Source organism: Panulirus ornatus, chromosome 46, assembly GCF_036320965.1.
Source record: "Panulirus ornatus isolate Po-2019 chromosome 46, ASM3632096v1, whole genome shotgun sequence".
Taxonomy (NCBI): domain Eukaryota; kingdom Metazoa; phylum Arthropoda; class Malacostraca; order Decapoda; family Palinuridae; genus Panulirus; species Panulirus ornatus.
The window spans coordinates 1,199,918-1,220,652 of NC_092269.1; the positions used below are offsets into that span (position 1 = coordinate 1,199,918).

The 20,735-nt window shown below is 40.3% G+C and overlaps 1 protein-coding gene across 2 annotated transcripts in view; it reads right to left on the reverse strand.

Moving 5' to 3' along the window:
• Nucleotides 1-18,137, reverse strand: part of Tango4 (transport and golgi organization 4) — a 320,102-nt gene extending 301,965 nt beyond the window's left edge. For both annotated transcript variants that reach the window (XM_071688586.1, XM_071688582.1), the window contains exons 1-2: nucleotides 18,101-18,137; nucleotides 14,407-14,505 (exon numbers count right to left, since the gene is read on the reverse strand). The gene's annotated coding sequence lies outside the window, so the exon portion shown is untranslated. The remainder of the gene's footprint in view (nucleotides 1-14,406; nucleotides 14,506-18,100) is intronic.
• Between the last annotated feature and the right edge of the window lie 2,598 nt (nucleotides 18,138-20,735).

A 20,735-nucleotide genomic window follows, 5' to 3' on the forward strand; every position in this document is an offset into this window, starting at 1 on the left:
GCTGTGTAGGTATGTATATTTGCGTGTGTGGACGTGTGTATGTACATGTGTATGGGGGGGGGGGTTGGGCCATTTCTTTCGTCTGTTTCCTTGCGCTACCTCGCAAACGCGGGAGACAGCGACAAAGTATAAAAAAAAAAAAAAAAAAAATATATATATATATATATATATATATATATATATATATATATATATATATATATATATATGAAACACTCAAGCAAGGAAGTTCAGAATCTCAATGCATTCAAATCATTAATTTTTTCACAAACAAAATCATTTCCAGCCACACACAAAACTTTCTTAACATATCTATCAAGAATGATTATATTAAAAGAAAAGTGCAGATTTCCTAATTTTTTCCCTAAAGCTTCACCTCGAAATTCAAATAATCTGAAATTATGAGTAGTCCCATGATAATATGACCTTAAGCAAAGTGATTAATGATTAATTGTGCTGTTTTAATCTTCATCCAATAAATATATATGAAACACTCAAGCAAGGAAGTTCAGAATCTCAATGCATTCAAATCATTAATTTTTTCACAAACAAAATCATTTCCAGCCACACACAAAACTTTCTGAACATATCTATCAAGAATGATTATATTAAAAGAAAAGTGCAGATTTCCTAATTTTTCCCTAAAGCTTCACCTCGAAATTCAAATTAATCTGAAATTATGAGTAGTCCCATGATAATATGACCTTAGCAAAGTGATTAATGATTAATTGTGCTGTTTTAATCTTCATCCAATAATATTTTCCCTCCATCATTACCAATGACACATTTCATATACATGTTGAGCAATCTGGCTTTTGTTCACATGGCCGGAAATTATTTATACCAACTTTTAATTACTTTTTTTGGAGGGGCTCTAGCTAATAAGTGCTCTAATTAACATTAGTATATTTCCAGGGATACTTATACTCGAAATTTTTAAAAAATCTATAAAGGAAAATAATTTTGGAAAAGCAAATCCAGCTGCTAAACTATGTATATATATATATATATATATATATATATATATATATATATATATATATATATATATATATATATATATATATATATATATATATATATGAAGGTGAAATCGTACTTCAATAGTTCATACCATTTCATTTAACATGTAATTTTTCTGTACATGTGGCACGACATGTTTCGTGGAAACAATCCACCTCATCAGGTGCCAATATTTAACAAAGTTGTTTAAAATTCCAACATCACACTTGATTCCCGCCGTCCAACACCAATCTGTGTAGACCTAGCACTGTCTACTTTGTCTGGCCACAACCGTTGTTATTATCTTCCGAATGAATACTCAACCCACTGAGCAATGTGCTGTGGTCATGATGTGGTTAGATTTGTGTAGGGTGAACGATAGCTTACGTCTGATATGAAAAAGATGGATGAGGAGGCAAATGTAGTATTAATGTGGCCATTTACCAAGTGTCGTTTCTCTACGTGTAGTTTGTCTGCATTTTCATAAAAGAATTCTTTTGAGAACTTTGTCCCGGATTTTTTGGTTGCATGGAACACTCATTATCGTCAGACAATATCCTATGATGGAAAGTTGCTTACTGAGACGACTAGGTACGATAATCAAGCAATTAAGTGTCCTAACTTACGTATGATGATAACCATCCAGGTTTATTATTGATGATAATGACGATGATGATGGTCATTAGATAACCCTATGAGCTCTTTAATCCAACTGCATGAACGAAAGAATATATCCTTACTGGTACCATAACCTTTTGGTTTGAAAATCTCTCAAACTAGGGTACATTAACTTACTCCCTTGAGTACGATCACCTAACTCGAGGCAAGACATCAGTAGCCAGACGCCCTTGGTCCTATATATAAACAATTATGATTAAAGAACTGAAGAATGAACTTGATATCTCCCTACATGCTAGAAATGTGTTTGATAAATAAACAAGTTACTTTTGAGATTAGACGATAGTTAATTTATGAATTGCATTATGTGTTATGATAAACTCAGATGGACAACAGAACCAGTGCAGGAATGAGCCTTCATGAACTCTGAAATAACACTGCTGAACATTTGTACATTTTTGTACAAATATCTGGCGATGTAATTTACCTACATGGTACACCAGTAACCTTTGACTTTTAACATCAGTTTGATATCAAAGTGAGGCGCGAAAATCACAACGGATTCTTCTACAAATAGTTCACAGAACTGGCCTTTACAATCTGACTTACAATTTTATTGTAACGCAGTTAACTCACAGTTTCTAGTTTACAATGTACATGTTGTGCTTGATTCTCCTTTACATAAGTCATAGTTATGATTCTACATGTAACTCATTGATTCTCAATATCGAGGAACTCGATTCCATCTGTCTACATCTATTTCGTAGTTGTAAATTTCCAGGTTTTTCAGAATTATAAATATATACAGGTAAATGATAATTACTGATCCCCTGAAAACTCGGACTAATAATTTCTATGTAATTATAAGACTGACAATAATTAAGAGTTTCTTCGCTACAATTAGTTTAGAATTATCAGTCTACAAGAAGCTGATAGTTTATCAGTGAAAAAGGTATCAGTATAGTGTTAGTATCCTCAGTCAGGACGCTGACCTTAATCTACATTTATCAACCAAAATTTAGCAAGATAACTGAGGTTACCTGAGCAGCAGAGGACCTACCAACCCAGCATAGACAACACATAATGTTGACTGATCATCTCTTAACCCTGGCACATCTGACGATGATTCATTGAGACGTTTTTACCATATCATTTCTACATTTACGACATTTTTGAAGGATATTAATCCAGGATAACAAATGACGAGACAAAGAGACATGTTATACCGGTGTTCCAGTATCGTATGATTTCAACAAAGGTTGATCAAGACATTATACCTGCACAGTTTTGAGTGGCTGACCAGTCGGGCAATAGTACAGGATAATCGAGCAATTACAGGATGTAACTAGGCCAGTGGCAAGTGACAAGTTTGACTACAATTGATGAAAAGTTGAGGCAAATTGTTGATGGCGATTGATCGATTGTAGAAGTTTGATAAGGTATCATTTATGGATGGTCACCCCCACTCATGACTCCAGTGTGTGTGTGTGTGTGTGTGTGTGTGTGTGTGTTTGGAAGGGTCCGATCAATAATACGGCACCAATATAGGAATACGAGTAACGGTCATAATGATACACGAACGTCATCAATACACAGAACACATTGTCTGAATAAGGCCGAATGTGAAAGTAAGAAAATGTTCAGCCAATCAGGTGGTAATATCTCGTCATTAAGAAGCTAATGGTGTGGCAAGAAAACACATTATAGGTTTCTATGTCTTCCACATACACACACACACACACACACACACACACACACACACTCACTGCATGTATGACCAAACAGAACTAAGAGGCATTTCTTAAAGCTGCAACGTCCCAAGTACGAAAGAAAACGGACTGAGGATTCTAGATAACGCACAAAAGTTCCTCGTTAATGTGTTACCTTCATCAGCGTGACGGAACGACCCAAGGGCACGACGGTGCGGCCCTTGGGTATAAGGTCCTGGTCATCATTACCTAAGCATAGTACCATCGTGCTCAAGTGATTAGTTCAGGACACTGACGAGAGTGAGACCGAGCAATGATAACACCTGGGGAACTACTGCTGACCCAGCAGGAAGCAGGTCAGGCAATTCGTCTCATGGAAGAAAAGGTAATACGGGACCTCAGCATTCCCGGTCCAGTTATGGGATGATGTCAGCAGCAACTGCATATCACGTGACCTGAGTCTTCAGTCATGTCCCCAATTGGCTCTCTATTCGGGTCAGCACGGGCTCGAACCCTGGTCGAGGAAATGACAAAACAGTGGACTTCACGAGAGCGCCACACTCGAGGGCGCAGCTCTGACGTTCTTCACCCAAGAACTTCGTCCACGAGTTGCACTTCACAACTGCGAGACCCACAACTGTTGTGGCGAGGATTATGGTCTTACACCACGTTACTCACTGTCTCTGTAACTAATAAATAATCAAGAAAATAACTGAAAAACTTAACCGCCAGGAACCTAATCACTTGTGGCATTTTCAAGCAACAAAAGCTCTGAAAGCGAACACAAAAATTATAACATTTCATATTGTAAATGCTACAGTGATCTCTCGAGGCCACACATCACATCAGGAAGCAGTCAGACAACCATGATGATCATCATCATCATTTAGATTATCATTCTTCATATTACCGGAACCGAAAGCAACACAACTGCACAATTCGCACAACGTACACGACAGATTAATTTCATCTCCACAGGATATTACCTGCAGTGCTCGTGGCACAGTTGAACAAGACCTACTTAGCTAAGTAATCAGCTTTAAGGAATGATAATTATACCCTGACGTAATCCTACCCTGAACATCATGCTAACATGGGATAAAACAGACGAGAAATATGATGTTCTGAAGATTCCTGATCATCAACAAGCCATCATGGGTGTGGATCTAATCTGACACATAACTAGGTTTTTAACCCATCATAACACATCATGGGTCTGGGTTCAACCCTTAGTATGGGGTGAAAATAATTACATACAGAAGGTTCCTCTCTCTCTCTCTCTCTCTCTCTCTCTCTCTCTCTCTCTCTCTCTCTCTCTCTCTCTCAGTAGAGAGACATAAACCCAAGCCAAAAACATGAAGCCTTACGGAGTTAATAACCGAATTCGATCTCATAAAGAACTAAAATATAAACACAAATTTGAGGGAAGGTGTTGATATGTAACTTCGTTAAGTTGAGCAAAAGCTGCTGATGTTAGCAGCCGTCACTTGCTGTGGGCCGCAGACGGAGGCCACACGGAGGATAAGCCAGAGCTTCACGCTCAGGTGGGTGTAAATATGTGGTAGTTATTCTTGGAACTATTTAAAGCTTGGCTGATGATCATAATGGGGACCATGAGGAAGTGACGGAAATTTTTCCTCTTCCACTGCTCTCTCTCTCTCTCTCTCTCTCTCTCTCTCTCTCTCTCTCTCTCTCTCTCTCTCTCTCTCTCTCTCTATCTATCTATCTATCTATCTATCTATCTATCTATCTATCTCAGGCACCATCCTGTAGAACACAGGGGCAGGGTTTCAACAGAGGTGCCTTGCTAACCAATAAGGTGTCACGTTTCCAAGCAAGTGTCGGATCTCCTGGCCCGCCTGTCCTTCCTTGTCTTGTAGTAAGCAAGGAAATAGACGTGGGCTACAATCTACAGGTGTCTGTACTGGAAGGTACCGGAGCTCCAACCTGACGAACTTCCAATCAACAAATAATATCAGCAATTTGAAATTTAGCATCTTGAGTACAAGGGTACTACCCCTGAGCACGACGGTACGACCCCTGAGCACGACGGTACGACCCCTGAGCACGACCCTTTAGCATGATGATTCTCCTCTTGAGCAGCACGGTGCGACCTTAGTTACAACGACCTGGCCTTTTCCCTGACCCTTACGGTCATGCTTTCTTGCTCACACCCCAAAATGTTAATGTAAACGGTGCAAAGTCAGCACCACAAACCAGTGGTACCCCAGCTGATGGTGCACGTACCTCTCTCTAATGATGCGTGAACTATTAACAGGGAACTACTGCCTTGAACCATTTCATTAACAACCAGTCGTCAGTGACCACAAAATTCGACTGTTAATGGGGGAAAATTTCCCATCACCAAACAATCACCTTCACAGAAACAGACATTGAACAGACACGGAGTCCATGAAGACATCTCGCCAGACAAAAAGGACATTTAGGTATTCGGAAATGGGCACGGCTGACTCACTGCTGACGGCTGACGAACGTGAGCGCCTGACACCTAACCAGCACTGTCAGCAGTTAATGAATCTAAGGTATAACATGTGGTACCTCGCTTCGATGTCTTTTTCACAGTTTTGCTTTCTCTACTTTATACCATACATAATCATGTCTCTCATTTCTCGTTCCTTCTTGTATCGCTTTGTCTTTACTGTATCCTACATCTTCGCCCGTCCCTTACTGTATCCTACATCTCCACCCGTCCCTTACTGTATCTCTTTTTCCTGTCTCGTGACAACTCTGGGAAACAGAAGGGAAAAAATGGAATGGGAGTGTGAACAGACACAGGAAGTGGGGTGATTCAGGTGTCTTCAGCGATGGTGTCACCGAAGGAGGAGGACGATGGCAATCTGGGAAAACAATGACAGAAAGAAATGAGAGAGAGAGAGAGAGAGCGAGAGAGAGAGAGAGAGAGAGAGAGAGAGAGAGAGAGAGAGAGAGAGAGAGAGAGAGAGAGAGAGAGAGATAGAAGTATACTCATAAGGAGGAACAGACGTTGTCTAAATGTGAGGTAAGAGATAGAGTATTAATAAGTAAACAGTGAGTAAGGGAGTGAGACAGTGTAACGTAAAGAAACAGAGCGTGAGGGAGACTGTGAGTGAGACTCATGAAGATATAACGAAGACAGACATGAGAGAGGAGACAGCCAGGACGAAGAAATACGCCCCAGAACGTAGGTGATATTATAAGAATAACGAAGTGTAAGAAAGTAGGAAACGAGTATTGTGTGAAGGTGGACAGCCAGAGAGATCAACGAAAGAAAGGGAGACGAGACAGGACAGGAAGAGAGAGAGACAGGGAGACACTAGTGTATCGAGGGAGTGACCCTTCACCTACACCCTGTGAGGGAGACAATGGTGACAATGTTGATGGTGTGATAACACCTCGCTGTCCTCCCGAGGCGAGACACAATACTCTTATTAACATGAAAATAAAAGGAAAAGTAGGAACCGAAAGTAGTTCAGGGGGCAGGGGCGGGGGAGGGGGGGTGGGGTGGACTTTGGGGGGTGTAAGTAGATGCCGAAAGTAGAACAGGGAGGGAGGGAGGAGGACGGGAGGGGGGTGCCAGGTAGCATGATGTAGCAGGGTAAGGGGGGGTGGGTGCCATGATGCCGTGGGGGGGGGGGGGGGCACGCACTATAAAACAGGGGGACTGAGGGTTAGGTTTGCCAGGTAAAGGCGTCAGGTCATAGGTCAGCGTCTTAACCTCACACACACACACACACACACATATACACACACACACACACACACACACACACACACTTGAAGGATCAGTCAAAACAAAGTCTGCTGCAAAGTGTACGTAGGGTACACAAATACAGACAGACAGACACGAACACAGACAGGAACGAGACTAACCAAAGACCTCACATGTACCGCCGGGGGGGGGGGGGGGGGGGTTAGGCTGCCATTACTGCCAACCCTTTCACGTCTTCATTTCACTTTCGGTCTGTAAAATACTCCTCCTACCTGTGGTCATGTCATATCTACATCTACAGCTATCTAACTACCTACAGTTTGTGAACGAAGTCAGGTATATGGCAGAAGTTGTTTATGGCTTTCTGTTCAGGTTATCAATATGAGACCATGAGATGTTTGTGTCATGAGTTTCAAATAAAGATTCAGAAAGATTTTCCATTACTTAAATTTTCCAAAGTTGAGTCAACAAGACAGTAGAGAATAAATCAAATAAATGAACTGTTAAGAAATCGGCCGTAAGAAAGGATTTCCAACACAATGAAATGTTACAGAAACTATAAACTGTAATACAGAATAATCAGGTCAAAGTCAAGGGAGAAGTGTCTTATGATTCATGTTGGGCATTTCCACACCCATCAGAGCTTCACTTCTCTATCATGTATGCATTTCGGAGCGTTGGAACATTTCTTTCCTTCAGTATGACCTCTTGTGACCTGATGGATGCTAATCCAGCTCTAAACCGGTCCTTGTGGATGTGGAAGTTGATCTTGGCACCACAGATTAAGTTCGCAAATAATGATCGGTGTGACCTACGCTTGGCTACAGGGCCTCGAGTTAGATACGTTAGAGGAATGACTGCAATGCCGTCACACAGAAGCCGCCTGGAAAATTGACGTGATCAAAATAGTAAAGAAACGAGAAAATCATTCCAATATGAACGCTTAAAACATCGTGATTGACTGATCAATTTGTCGTTCATAAACCATCAATTTGGTTACGAAATGAACCCAAAAGTTCCGTTGGTCACAGCAGCGGTTTCGACCGAGTTAGTGATCATCTGTTTAACGATGGTTGGGGGTCGTAAGTATGGCCATGGGACGCCATCCTGTGGTTGACTCCCGGCAAGGCAGATGGAGTGTGTGTGTGTGTGTGTGTGTGTGTGTGTGTGTGTGCCCTCCCAAGCTAAGTGATAAGTACATAGTCGTAGTCTGAGGCCCTCACGATGGATAACATGACCAAGACTGTCCAAGTGTGTCCACAAGACCTTGTCCAGTGAAATGGTAGTGTTGAGAAGATCTCTCTAACCTTAACACGATATTGGAACTGCTCTTCTCTTCATGAGCCACCTTGGTGTAGTGGTCAGTGTCGCTGGGAATGGTTCGATGGGCAAAGGTTTGAATCGATGCCCAGGGCAGTCAGCCGGCGGCCCATAGCCAACAAAGCTGTATATTCTTTAAGTATGTTATGAGCACCCGACGGGCAACCATGTCCCATGTGCAACACCTGAAGAGTCACTGCGTCCTACAGACACTGTGTCACCGTTGGCTACTGGAAAGTTGGCTGGTTCAACGTCTGTTTCTTTCTTTCCACGGCCAGATTGTGGAACTTCTTTCCTCCATATCATTTTCTAAGTTTCTGTGGCACGTTTTCCTCTGGTGGAGAAATCCTCTTATCACAACTTAACGACCGAGTGATACACTTTTTCCCCAACAGGCCCAAACTAGACGTGGGAACCAAGTGATTAGTATCTTTATGTTGGATTCCTCAAAGTCAAAGATAAATGAAATAATCTGACAATCTATTTTCTGAGATGAAAATAATTAATTCCTGCCATTAACGTCAAAGACAATTACACCACGGCAGATAAATAGGAGAATTCGTATCAAATCAATTCACGTAATCATGAGAATAAATCTGTGAATAGAATCTTCTAATTGATTTAATCCAAGAATAGATTTTATTGGTTCACTCTCGCCTGACTGGTATCTAACAGTTACTTGGTATAGGTTAATGAGGGTCTTGGAGGCTTCGCGTAAAGAGAGCCGAGACAGGTGTACCTGGTGCTGGCCACATCCAATCATTCATGTGTACCTATCGTGTACTACATAAACACACTTCCTATACACCTCACAAACACCCTACGTTTAACTAACATCAATAGATTTCTCGCATTTCTAACAAACGCTTATATATTCTACGTAAATTTAACAACGACCTGCACATTCTATATATATCTAACAAGAAACAGATTTCGAACAAAGCACCAGTACATATCTAACAAAGCGCCAGTACATATCTAACAAGGCTCAGTACATATCTAACAAAGCACCACTACATATCTAACAAGGCTCAGTACATATCTAACAAAGCGCCAGTACATATCTAACAAAGCTCAGTACATATCTAACAAAGCACCAGTACATATTCAACAAAGCGCTAGTACATTTCTAACAAAGCACCAGCACACTCCACATTCTCTCGTACACTCAACCAACACATATACATCTCCTAAGCATTTAACAAACACTGTTATCAAAACACTCATGATATTTGCATTGTTAATTTTGACATTAATATTCCCAGTGGATGACTAAAGTTGTTTAGATTATTCATAGAAATTATCAGTTGTTAAGTATTCTGAAGAATTCCAAGCCAGACTGCGAGAGTAACGCGTTTAGTTTCTCTCTCTCTCTCTCTCTCTCTCTCTCTCTCTCTCTCTCTCTCTCTCTCTCTCTCTCTCTCTCTCTCTCTCTTCCCATACAGTACGTTCCTGAACCAAACCTCTTCCCCCTCCCCCACGGCTGTACCTTTCTCTATGCCCCTCACTACATGTCGCACACCGTACTGCCGCACCTCATACATCGTTAACCTGCCATATATTGCACAAAGAGAAACCTGCATACAACCCTCATTATCCACCACTCTCACTCCTCACACAGCGTAACTCTCCCATCAACATAGCCATTTATATCCCTTGACGCGTCTACACTCTGGGTGGCACTTCCACCCCCACGCCACTCGTATTACTTAAGTATGGAGTCAAATAAATAAAGTACCTTCCATTTAGCTCTAAGAAGGTACTAGAATTGCTTTGATATTTCTATTGTAGCCCTAGCAATACAGCTACCTTTTCTCCTGTGTTCAAAAGTAAAATATCAAGTTCCTCGTTCTATATATATATATATATATATATATATATATATATATATATATATATATATATATATATATCATAGTATCACACTTATTAGAAAATATCATAAATGAAATTATATTTTAAAATTGTAGACTAAAACCTATTACAGTCAATTCAGTCTGGAGTCCAACCATAAAATTACTTATGCATTCTTTCTTAAGCTTCAAAACACCGTGCCTGAACTGATTACCTGTAAAGAACTCTATCATATATATATATATATATATATATATATATATATATATATATATATATATATATACTTGTTATCATTCTGTTGTGTTGGGAACTTTCACTATGGCGCCGAGCTAAATTTGCTGGTGGACGGGTCGACATCTTAAAAATAAAAATCTTTAAGTAAACAATAACAAATCAAACATCCTATCAGGTCATTAAACTTTTCCTTTTATATCTGATGTTAGGAGATAAACACATGGCTAATGTATTCATCCCAGAATGGTAGCGATGTGTCTTAACCACTATTTTGACGGCAGAGTCGTGTCTTGGTAAACACTCAACTCTTCCCACACTCTTCCTCACCAATACTCAAAAAACAAATACATTACCCGGAAAAACTGTCAACGTGACTTGGGGGAAACAATAGAAGTTATTATAAAACCAATTCCTAAAAGTAGGAAAGGTGATAGTGCTAATCTAAAGCCAGTGGAAAAAAAACTAGTACAAAAGGGCTTAACTAGAGGAGGAGTTTGAAGTAGCGTGGTGTCCGCCCGCTCGACCAGCAGCAGTTCTGAGAGGGAAAGTATACTTTATCTGAACCCAACCACACCCGCTAACCTGCACGAAGCAGCCATTATAAACCTTCGTAAGCCGATGTTTGAGGACCCTACTCACGTAAACGTACGTCGGAGATGTACAATAACATTAACAATTTATTATCCATAAGTTTATGTGATGAAAAGTTTGGGAGGATTTACAAAATTAGGGGGTCTTAGTTGTGATTTTGGCTTGTTTCGTACAAGCGAGGCTGGAAAGTAGAGCAGTCTTGATATTATATATTGGTGGTGTTGCACAATGTTTCGCTCGAAGAACCTCTCACCTCACTTCTGTTCGACACAGACCATCTAATCTCCCACTTGTTGTACAACATCAATCAACGAAGATTAAAAAAAAAAAAAAGAACTATGTTAAGTCCTCCAGTATCAGTTGTAAACAAGTATGTCAAACTCCTGGCAATATATAACTTTAAACAGCTCGAGGATTCGACGACTGGGAGATAAAAGCGAGCGAGGGTGTGTGAAAGGTGTGCGAGGCACCGGTCACGCCTGGAGTGAGGGTGGATCTATGGATCACTTGCCGCCCGAGTCTCTTTTTTTTTTTTTTCTTTCAGCTATTTGGTTGCCCCCCTGGACGACCAGCGCCGACGTTCCTTCGTTCTGGAAGACGTAACAGAACTTAATACGTACAGAAATTGCTGACATGACAACAGGTGGCGTAGGAACAGAGGCCAAACTCGCCCACAAGTGGACGAAGTTACCAAGTGCACAATTTTCTTTAAGGCAGCAGGAAAGACGTGATGACCGGCAAAATAACTCCCCGACCGACTGGTTACAATAAACCAATGGCACGTACTTGCGGTTTTCTATGTCGTCAAAGATCATCGTCGAATGGTTCCGACACATCAGTGTTGTTGGCTCTGGTGATACCTGGCACATGAACAGTTCCGGTTTCTGTGTTTATCTCAAAAAGTAAAAGGTTTTTTCCGGTTCTGTTTACATTTCCTGGTGAGGTTTTGCCGGATAAACGGTTGAAATATGAACATTGTTCTCACTGGATGGTTTAGTGTGATTCTTGAAAACTTAGTTTATGAAATCTTATAATCATACGTAAAACAAACGAACAGACAATCAGATAAACATACATAAACCCACAAATCCATAAACGCGCACACACACACACACACACACACACACAGACTGAATTATTATATACGTATTAATCATACTAATCACCTACACTGTACGTATATAATTCCATACAATCAACATGATTTCTTACAAACCGGTTTATATTGACAGTTGCCTTCTATGCGAGGCAAGCATGACTGGCCAGTGTAACGAGCCAGTGTGACGGTGTGTCGAGAGAAGCGAGTGTGACAATCGGTACTAGAGCGTAACGGTAGTATCAAGAGATAAGAAGTGTGCATGAATAGCAGCCTAACGCTTTTGATATTATATATATATATATATATATATATATATATATATATATATATATATATATATATATATATATATATATATATATATCAGTAGGGAAAGTAAATCGCCGGATTTAAAAATCGTTTGGTCATCATTACTGATATTCTGAATCGTGAAAGGTGAATCAGAAGCCGTTAAACCAACATAAACCCGATGAAGTACAATGTCCGATGGTTTATATATCTTCCGAGAAAAAAAAAATGGATATTAAATTTCGTTCCCTCGAGGAGAAAAACATTTGTGAACCTTTTACGTAATAAGAGAAAATGGATCAGGGATGTTATAGGTACCTGTACCGTCTGTGAACTGTACCGGCACGAGTACCTTCCCTGGATGGTACACTCATCAGTACCATCCCCAGACGGTACAATCAGTACCATCCCCAGACGGTACAATCAGTACCATCCCCAGACGGTACAATCAGTACCATCCCCAGACGGTACAATCATCAGTACCATCCCCAGACGGTACAATCAGTACCATCCCCAGACGGTACAATCAGTACCATCCCCAGACGGTACAATCATCAGTACCATCCCCAGACGGTACAATCAGTACCATCCCCAGACGGTACAATCATCAGTACCATCCCCAGACGGTACAATCATCAGTACCATCCCCAGACGGTACAATCAGTACCATCCCCAGACGGTACAGACAGAAGCAACATTCCTAGATTGTGCAGACACCAGCTGTGTCCTTGGACGGTAGAGACATGAGTGTGTCCCTGGACAAGCAGACATCCTCACCGTCCCTGACTCATTGCATGAAATTATTTCTATAAAGTTAATAACATCAATACACCAGAATAATATCGCTTAATTATCTTTCAACATTATATCATCAAATTAAAGCAATAAAACTTTATCATGATAACTGTGATTCATGGATATTTCACTCCATAGTTAATGAATCGTATAGATCAAAGTTGGTATAAACTAACCAAGAACATAACTATAAAATTCTTATAAGAAAATGAAACACGAAAATCCACCTCTTGAAATAATATTAAAAGCAACATAGACACCGGAGGGTAAGATGAATCATGGCAATATATCAGCCTATCTAATTAAGTCTGTCTGGATTCAGGGTCTTCAGATCTGAATTAATTTATCTCATTACCTTAATAAGATGCAGCAGAATCTAATGTTTGCTGCAGCATGTTCCCTCATGCCTTGATGAGTGAAAGTTATGTAATATAACACTGTGTTAGCCGACCTTGACTACGTGATAACATCAAAGGACAAATAAGAGTACAGTGTTGTTGAGGACTGTCTTCACCCCATCATTTCCCTCCTCCTGTGTGGAGCGCAGTTTCGAAGCTGCAGAAACCCCATAAAGGGAATCCTGGATTCAAGTAATAATAATGATAATAATAATGATAATAGTAATGATAGTAATAATAATAATAACAATATCAATGATAATAATAATGATGATAATAATATCAATAATAATAATGATAATAATGATTATGATGATAATGATAATAGTTATAATAATAATGATAATATAAAGATAAATACTAAATACGATAAGGAGCTTATGGTATGTACATTCATAATCAAATGCCGTAAATGTCAAGATACACAAATACATCTTTAGAGAAACTTTGACAGCGTGAGCGTAGATGACCAACTATGTAACTACATGACACACTCCACACACATCGCATCCCAGAGTAACCTCAACACTAACTCAAGTAGTAAGGCTCACATCAAAGAAATAATACATTTCTTACCTTTATGTTTGATATGTAAATAATACATTTCTTACCTTTATGTTTGATATGTAAATAATACATTTCTTACCTTTATGTTTGATATGTAAATAATACATTTCTTACCTTTATGTTTGATATGTAAATAATACATTTCTTACCTTTATGTTTGATATGTAAATAATACATTTCTTACCTTTATGTTTGATATGTAAATAATACATTTCTTACCTTTATGTTTGATATGGAAATCCTCTCGTCAAATGTCAACACTGTCTCTTCCTCTGGGGCCACATGTATCGTATGAGTTGTCCTCGCTCTTCCCCAGAACTGTGGACAAGCAATATGGAAATTGTTTTTAAGATAATCGCAACGAAGAATCTATAAAATATTTTGGTTAAGGTTCTACAACATGCATTGATCAGCATCACTACCGGAAGCACAATATCAGAAGTAGCAACACGCAGAAATCATTGTCATGGGATGTACAGCAATAACAGCATCACAGGAAATATAACAATCATACCTGAAACTTCTTAAATCAAAAGATTATTCAAGTTTGAGTAAATAGCAAGGAGAGAAGTGAAGTGCACTACAGGGAGAGTATGAAGCACCACAAACAACGTACAGTAGTTATGACGGGTAATTAGAGTCGTACAAACGATCCAGCGGACGGTTTGTGGTGAAGGGTGATGGATGCGGGAGACTTTGGCTCACTTCTTACTAACCTGTTGTGGTCTCTGGCTCGCCCACACAGTATACGTTCACTTCAGCGTTATGTTACACCTCTATACGTTCACTCCAAAGCTATATTACTCTGAAGTGGTCTTCCTCGATAGTTATACTATATATTCATACCAATAAACACACAAACACACCGTCACACTGCACTCTACACACAGCCAAACTACGCTAATATGAAACAACCTCTCGCGCGTTACGAAGGCCAGCCAAACAACCTCATTATTAACTATCATTTTCTAAAAGATTTAACACATTACACACATGTTTTAGCCTCATCATAAAGATATAAACGCACACACACACACACACACACACACACACACACACACACACACACACACACATACACACAAACACACATTATACACACAAAGTTAAGAGAAGGAGCAACACAAGTGTAACATTTCCTTCATGATGCACAGATAATAATCATAAATAATAATCACACACAAAAACGAAATGACAAACCTACACAAACACACACTAACTCAAACAAAATAAAAACAAGCCTAACAATGAAAACAGACACACAAAAACAGACGCACCAGAACTCCTTCCCCGTAATGTACACGGAGGTACGTAATTACCACCAGGTAATCATGTCGTACCTGAACTATTCGTTTGTCAAATATACGGCTTTTGAAAATGAATGAACTTAACTGGCATTCAAACACTCCTCTTCCAGCAAGCAAACACGTGGAGTCCATGAATGAAATGCCATTCGCTAGTTCGCTAGTTCGACAATTGCCTTTACCACCTTCGCTGTCTAAAGACAGTAAATATAATGGGTCCATTAAAACTCCACGTGACGGTATTTACTGCGTCCTAATGCATAAGCATCATATGATTATTTTAATAATTTGTTATAGTTCTTAACAGTACAGCAGGACCAAAAAAAAAAAAAGGATGTGTATCTATCTTTCATTTCTGGAGTGATTCAGGAAGCAAGTCGTTTTGAATTAGATTTAAAACGATTTAGAATAATGCATTTCTATTCGTTTCGTCTTAGAGTACACATTCGAACTATTCATTAGAGAATCGCGACTCTGAAAAATTTTAGACTATCTGCAGTTTCTTTACAACCTGCATTCGACGCAAACTTATCAAAACTTAGTTTTAGATTCCTGACTCACACACCTTCGATCCTTTATGATATACAGAGGATCTATAACATGGAGTCTATATGGTCTCCTTCAGATAGTTCTTCACCCTAGCATGAGTTCGAAACCCTCAACTTCCTGAAGGGGCTCCCCTGTCCCCGTCCCCCACACACACTGGCCTCAAGTATAATGCTTACACTTATGTGTGTGTGTGTGTGTGTGTGGTCTATAAACCAGCGTCATTCTGCTGTAGAAATTCAAAGCGATGGATAGAATCCTTACCAGTGATGTTGCCCGAATTTATCAAGTACTGTGAGGAATATAATGAATATCCCAGTGATGAATATGATGAATGAATTCAATGAAATATGTGATGAATATAATGAATATAATGAACGGTATGATGAAGATTTGTCAATAATTAAGGTATGATGTGCACTAATGACCTTAACTATAAACCACTGATGGCAAAAAGTCATTGGTCACTTCCCCATCTGTGCTACCCACCTAGTGCCTCTCCCACCTGTATCACCCACCTAATGTCTCCCCCTACTTGTGCCACCCACTAGTGCCTCACATGTGTGCCACCCACTAGTACCTCTCATCTGTGCCACCCACCAGTGCCTCACATGTGTGCCACCCACTAGTACCTCTCATCTGTGCCACCCACTAGTGCCTCACAAGTGTACCACCCACTAGTACCTCTCATCTGTGCCACCCACTAGTGCCTCCTGGTCTGTGCCACCCTGAGTGCCTCTCCCATCTGTGCCACTTCCCCCATCACCTCAGCTGTTGACCTTTAACATGGAAGTTTAACTTTTATCTTCATAACTTTTTTTTTTTCTTTATTTCCTTGATACAGAAGCACGAGGTCTGGAGAGGAGGACATGCAAGAAATACCGTCCAATATGAAAAGACACACACGAAGATAAAGCAAGATACCGAAGAAGATAAAGAAGATAAGAAGATATTGAATAAATTAGCGTTGACAATTGTGTAATTGGGTTATTGTTAAGACTAATTGGTCATTAGCATACCCTGTTTTTAATTAGATTACCGGAGGATGGGATATTAAAGGGCACTAATTAACGACATTAGTTATCTTAATTGTTCATCCTTCAACAATTAAGAATAATGGATAAACTTTAATGGTTGTTATTAATGATTACCTACATCGGTATTGTGATTACTTACATCGGTATTGTGATTACTTACATCGGTATTGTGATTACTTACATCGGTATTGTGATTACTTACATCGGTATTGTGATTACTTACATCGGTATTGTGATTACTTACATCGGTATTGTGATTACTTACATCGGTATTGTGATTACTTACATCGGTATTGTGATTACTTACATCGGTATTGTGATTACTTACATCGGTATTGTGATTACTTACATCGGTATTGTGATTACTTACATCGGTATTGTGATTACTTACATCGGTATTGTGATTATTTACATCAGTATTGTGATTAACCGCAAAGATACGCTGTTTAAAAGCAGTGTAGGAGCACGATCAAAATATTCAATGGAGACTTAAAAACATTTAAAGGAACTTGGAAATATCTAAGGAAAATTCTTAAAAAGAAATATAGATACTTTGGATTGTTGGAATTCTCCAAAGTTACTCGTTCGATATTAAAGTATCTTATTAAAAACGTGTACCCAATCTCGTCTTCTTTACCTCACCTTCCATATACGCATTGATAGTCAACAACCACATCATGCACTCTTTCACAACCCTCACAATTGTCCTAAAATGTTCTCTTCCTTCTCCTTATATCCTCACTCTTCCCAGCAACTCACGCCTCTCACGCCGTAAGTTCCCAACGTCTCCCACAGTTCCTTCCTGCATAGTCTATGTCACTGGTTTCAGAAGCATGAAAATGTCGTATTCGTTATACGACTCCAAACAGTCTTTACTGATTTATGTAATCTTAATAGTAAGAAATGATAATAACCTTCAAAATAATCATGATCTTGATCAATATTCGTGACGGGATGTAACGAGTGGATGGTGTGTAAACATCTTAACAAGACTTACGTTTGTGTAAAGATCTTAACAAAACTTACGTTTTAAAACCTGTGCGAGAGTTGTCTTGTGGATAGTACTCCACCCTCAACACTGCGTAGTGATCAGTGAGTGTCTGCTGGTTGACACCTGCTTCAAACGGCGCACGCATGTGAACACTGTGTGTGAGGGTTTCGAATGCATTTGGCTGGAACATATTTTGACTGACATACGTAGGGACGACTGACGAAGGAATGACTGCAATATTAATATTGCTGAGACACTTGGTAGGATAGGACAGTGTTTATACGGTTGATACCACCAGACATACATCGTATACATCAGCAAGACACCTACAGTAGGTTAGTCTGAATCACCGAAACAAGACAACCAGGTTGTTAGCCCACCATATGGCCAACGCCTCACAAAGACACCGTAATTTTTGCTCAGTATCCCGTCGTTAGCGCAGTCCGTCCCTCCACACGTAAACTTAAATCTGCAGGTACATCTATGTACGACTACTGGGTTCTCTAGATGTGTATATATACATCAAAGCTTACCTAAGCATATATATACATACAGAGAGCTAAGTACATGGTACTGGATACACACACAGACACACACACACACATACACACACACACGCACACACACACACACATACATATATATATATATATATATATATATATATATATATATATATATATATATATATATATATATATATATATATATATATATATATATTCATATATATAATCTACGACTTCCAGTCAAGGAGGCAGTGTAGGTTGGCCCTGGGTCTGTTCTGGGAATAACTTTAGGATCTGGGAACGGAAATTGTTGAGGAATATTTCATATATTTCGTGTGTGGTACAGTAATACATGATGTGTAACCGGAAGGCATACAGAATAATAGCTTCGCTGGTAATAACGAAAATCAAAGACAAATATAAACCCGCAGGGTTATTATAAGGATTTAGGATATAGAAACTTCATTCTTTTACCTTCATAAGTACAGAGTATAGAGTAATAGCTGTTGAGACCAGTGAAGCAGAGACCTATGTTAACAAATGAGATCCACGGGGATAAAAATGCATGGCGAAAGAAACTGTCTTAAATAATACACAACAAGGAATGAAAAAGTTTCAGATGGTCATGTGGAACCTTTGTTACATATCCACGTAGGATAAACTGATGAATTTTCAACAGCAGTACCACATTATCATTAATTACCTAATCACTTATCATACGTGCAAAACTGTAGAGAGATGAAATAAGATGACAGACTTTCAATGAAGGAAAAAGTTTGTGCTGAGGTGAATATATTCCTTCATTCTGGTTTGAAGAATGTATATATAAGAAGGACTAATGCTATGACCAACAAGGATAATCATCAAATGATAATTCAAAGCAACAAAGAAATCAAACGGCAAACAGAGGGTAATGGCGGGAGAAAGAATAAGAACACAAGCGCATGACAATGAGAGTTGCAAAGGTCAAATGAGGGTTCGTACCCCACCCCCGCCTGGAACACACACACACACACACACACACACACACACACACGTGCGCGCACACATAAACACACACACGCACAAACACAGAGACACGCCTCATTTGACCCGATTCTATACACTCGGAATCCCAGACCGGATCTGATGCCTGATTCAGGAGGGAAACAGAAGGAACCCGAGGCGTGTGGCGGAGGTGGCCAGACGTCATGGCTGGACGGGCGTGTAGTGAGTGATTCACATGTGTTGGTGTGCTTTAAGGCACCTCAGACGTGCCTGGCGGGAGACTCTGCGCTTGGCTCCGCCGGCCATATAAGTACAGGGCACCATGAAGGCGGGGGCACATACTTAAACTGCCGGGAGGAGGATGTGAGTTCGCGGTACGCGCTGAGAATTTCTGAGAGCCGTTGAGGCAGCCATCCACCCACACCGTGACAAATATTCTGGGTATTGAGAATATTGTATTGAGAATATTGTATTGGTTCCACACACACACAACGTGAGGAAGACTCGAACTATGTCAGCTTAGCTTATGCAGCTTCGGGAGCTGATTTAAGGGCAATGTGATGTAAGATTTCAAGTTTTGCGAACTGGAATGTTATGTGATAACCTTTTGGGGAAGGTTTTAGTGTGACAACCGAGTGCTTGTGCGACAATGTTGATTTTGCTTCTGTGTGTGTGTGTGTGTGTGTGTGTGTGTGTGTGTGTGTGTGTGTGTGTGTATGTGTGTGTGTGTATGTGTGTGTGGTGGGGGGAGAAGGTGCCAACCAGAGGAAAGACAACTTCTCTCTCCCCAACTTACTCCCCAGTTCACTCCCGACCCTCAGCTTCGGTCATCCCTCCCTAACATACCCGTCTCCTCCCCCGCTCTCCTCAGTATCTACCCCTCCTCCGGTATCCTCCCCGGGCAGGATGCTCTCCCCAACCCCGGCAGGAGCCTGGTCAGGGCCAGGAATAGCCCTGGAGTCAGGGTTAGTGGTGGCCCTCCAGGAGGTGTGGGCCGCTGGCTCAGCTTGGCCCAGGGTACACACAACCTGGCCAACCTCTCCCTGACTCACCCTACCACTCCAGGACAGGCCGAGCCTGACCAAGCTTGGCCTAAGCCCTGCACTATAACCTACCCTACCCTACCCTACCCTATCCTGCCCTGCCCTGCCCTGCCCTTCCTTGCGGTCGGAGA